This window comes from Hevea brasiliensis, chromosome 12 (assembly GCF_030052815.1).
Source record: "Hevea brasiliensis isolate MT/VB/25A 57/8 chromosome 12, ASM3005281v1, whole genome shotgun sequence".
NCBI classification, from domain to species: domain Eukaryota; kingdom Viridiplantae; phylum Streptophyta; class Magnoliopsida; order Malpighiales; family Euphorbiaceae; genus Hevea; species Hevea brasiliensis.
The window spans coordinates 25,124,209-25,128,119 of NC_079504.1; the positions used below are offsets into that span (position 1 = coordinate 25,124,209).

Below are 3,911 nucleotides of genomic sequence, written 5' to 3' on the forward strand. Positions count from 1 at the left end.
TACTCAATGACATGCTTAGTGTAGGATCCCATTAAGTGTTGTTCTTAATGTATGGTTGAAGCACCGAAAGGAGAAAATCTTATGATAGATAATCAAGAAATTGGACTTAATTAACTTAGATCTAGAAATAGACTAAGGATTAAGAGGATTTACAGATTAATTAAGGAACTTAATGGGTCTTGATTAATTTTAACTTCATGAAAGTAGGATTAAATTGATTAAGCCACTCTTTGTCCCACTCGAAAGGGTATTCAAAAGATTTAAAAATTAATCTCCTTAAAACCTGTAAGTTCCATAAGATTGGATAACCAATTTAAAAATCCCAAAATAGCTTGAATATGAACTCCCGAACTCCGGAATCGCCTCTTTTATTATTGTTAATTTCTAATCGAATTTAATTACTTGCCATTTTAAATCTTGCCATATTTCAATTTACTTATTTTAATTTGATGCAAATTTAGTTAAATCATTACATTGTTGAATAGATTATTAATTTTACACATATAGATTTCACACTTCAATATCTATCAATTTATTGCTTTAATTTCAAAAATAGCTCAAATTAGTCAATTTTCATATCAAAAATTCAATCATTAACACAACTCCTCGTGGGAACGATATCTTTTCTATATTACTTGTATGACCCGTGCACTTGCGGTTGGGTCACATCAAGTTTTTAGCGCCGTTGCCGGGGAGTTGTTTGTTTAAGATTGAATTCTTGATTATTTTAGTTGTTTATAGTTTTATCTTTGTTATCTTTTCATTTTGTGTTTGTTTGTTCTTTTTTAGGTACTCTTAATCTTTTATGAGAAGAGCTAGAAGCACAAGTGACATATCCTTATTGTTTAATCCTGAAATTGAGAAATTTTGTAGAGCCAACAAGAAAGAAACCAGAAAAAGGAAAGAAGCCTTAAGAGTAACTGAAATTGAAGTAGACATGGCTGATGAAAGAACTAGAATTGGTGGTGGTAATGCTGGAAATGATCGAAACAATAAAAAAACAGGAAGTATGATGGATCATGCATTTCCTCGTTTTGATGATTTGAGAGAGAGTATAGCAAGACCAAGAATTGATGCAAATAGTTACAAGATGGATTTTGGAGTTCTTCAAAAGATTCAAAATTCTCAATTTGGTGGACATCCTTCTGAAAATCCACACACACATCTAAAGAAGTTTACTATGATTTGTGATATGCAAAAACAACCTGGAGTATCTAATGATGCAGCAAGATTGAAGCTATTCCCATTCTCTTTAAAGGATAGAGCATTGGATTGGCTTGATTCTCTACCTCACAACTCCATTATAAATTGGGAGCAACTCACTAATGCATTTCTTGCACAATATTTTCCACCTGGAAAAACTCAAGAATTGAGGAATCAAATGACAGCTTTCAGACCAAGGGAAGATGAAACTCTATATGAATCATGGATGAGATGGAAGGAATTAGAGAGACAATGCCCACATCATGCCATTCCAAAATGGATGATAAATCAGAATTTTTACACCAATATTACTCCTACAATTAGAGGGATTATTGATGCTCAAACAGGAGGAGAATTTATTATGAAGCATGAAGATGAAGCTTATGAGCTATTGGAGAAAATTGCAAAGAATACTCATATTTGGAGTAGTCCAAGAGGACCAACTCCAACTTAAAAGAGGCAAGCTGCTGGAATGTATGAACTTGATCCATTCAACATGATTAATGCAAAGTTTGATGCACTTACAAATGTTTTGGCTAAGAAGATGGAAGATTTAAGTATATTGGTTAGTTCATCATCATCATCTAGAAGTTCACAATAAGTTGCTTATGCAGAAGGAACTACCAGCTGTGGAGTAGACTATGGAAAGCAAGCTGCATATGTTGGTAATTATGGAAACAAGCAAATGGGGAATCCTTACTCTCAAACTTATAACCCAACTTGGAGGAATCATCCCAACTTTTCATGGGGAAATCAGCAAAATCAAGTCCCAAATCAGAATCTTCAACCACAACAGCAACAAGGAATTCCATATCAGCAAAATAGGCAACCATTGCCTAATTTTCAGCAGAGAAACATGAATCCTGCACATTAACCAAAATAGCAAGAACAAAGTTCCACCACATAAGCTTTATTACAACAGATTCTTGCTAACCAAACTAAGCATGATGAAGAGATGAGAGAGATGAAAGCAAGGCTAGAACAGATGCAAACACATAACAGAATGTTAAAAAATCAGATTGCACAACAAGCATCTTTCTCAGGTACCAAGTCTTTTGGAAAACTTCCAAGTCAATCAGAAAACCCAAGAGAGCGGTGTCAAGCTATTACTTTAAGAAGTGGGAAGGTTGTAAATAATGAGAAGAGTGAAAAAAATGAGAAAAGTGAAAATAGTGAGAAGAGAGAACATGAGAAAGAAATTAATGAGAGTGAAAAACAAAAAAGTGAGAAAGAAAGTACAGAAAAAGGTAAAGAGAAAATTGAAGAGAAGGAAGACAAGTATACACCTCCAGAGCCTTACAAGCCACAGCTTCCCTTTTCACAAAGATTTCAGAAAGCCAAGCTTGATAAGCAATTTGGAAAGTTCTTAGAGGTTTTGAAGAAGCTATACATAAATGTGCCTTTTATTGAAGCTCTTTCACAAATGCCTTCTTATGCAAAATTTTTAAAAGAAATTCTCTCAAACAAGAGGAAACTTGAAGACTATGAAACTGTAGCTTTGACAGAAGAATGCAGAGCTATCCTCCAAAGGAAACTTCCTCCAAAGCTCAAGGATCCATGGAGTTTTTCAATTCCATGCCACATTGGGGGATCATGTTCTACAAAAGCTTTATGTGATTTAGGGGCTAGTGTTAGCCTTATGCCCCTCTACAAAAGTTTTAGGATATACCATAGATGACATTAAGGGAATAAGTCCACACTTTTGCATGTACAGAATTATTTTAGAAGAAAATTGTAAGCCATCTATTGAACATTAGAGGAGGTTGAACCCAAATATGAAAGAAGTTGTTAAAAAAGAAATTTTGAAGTTGCTTGATGCAAGGATCATATATCCTATCTCAGACAGTACTTGAGTGAGTCCAGTACATGTTGTCCCTAAAAAAGGTGGAATGACAGTGGTCAAAAATGAAAATAACGAATTAATTCCCACTAGAATAGTGACTAGTTGGCGAATGTGCATAGATTACAGAAAATTAAATATTGCCACTAGAAAAGATCATTTTCCACTTCCCTTCATTGATCAAATGTTAGAAAGACTGGCTAGGCATTCTTATTTTTGCTATTTAGATGGGTATTCAGGATTTTTCCAAATCCCTATCCATCCAAATGATCAAGAGAAAACCACTTTTACTTGTCCATAAGGAAACTTTGCTTATAGGAGGATGCCATTTGGGTTGTGTAATGCACCAACCACTTTTCAAAGGTGTATGATGGCAATCTTAATAGATTTCATTGAAGATATAATGGAGGTTTTTATGGATGACTTTTCTGTTTATGGATCTTCATTTGACATATGCTTGGCTAACCTTTCTAAAGTTTTGCAACGATGTGCAGATACTGACCTTGTGTTAAACTGGGAAAAGTGTCATTTCATGGTTCAGGAAGGGATAGTGCTTGGACATTTGGTGTCTAACAGAGGAATAGAGGTTGATAAAGCCATGAAGTGATAGAGAAGATGGCTCCTCCTACCAATGTCAAAGGAATTCGAAGTTTTTTAGGACATGCCGGGTTCTACAGATGCTATATCAAGGATTTTTCTAAAATAGCCAAACCTTAGTCTCATTTGTTAAGTCATGACACACCATTTGTATTTGACCAAGAGTGTTTGGATGCCTTTTGTAGGTTGAAGCAAGCTCTTATCACTGCACCAATCATGCAATTGCCTGATTGGAGCCTACCTTTTGAAATTATGTGTGATGCTAGCAACT

At 34.8% G+C, this 3,911-nt stretch overlaps 1 non-coding gene across 1 annotated transcript; it reads right to left on the minus strand.

Moving 5' to 3' along the window:
• Positions 1–1,366: 1,366 nt before the first annotated feature.
• LOC131171526 (small nucleolar RNA R71) lies at positions 1,367–1,473 on the minus strand. Its single transcript, XR_009142186.1, has one exon. It is a non-coding gene; the product is annotated as a small nucleolar RNA R71 (small nucleolar RNA).
• Between the last annotated feature and the right edge of the window lie 2,438 nt (positions 1,474–3,911).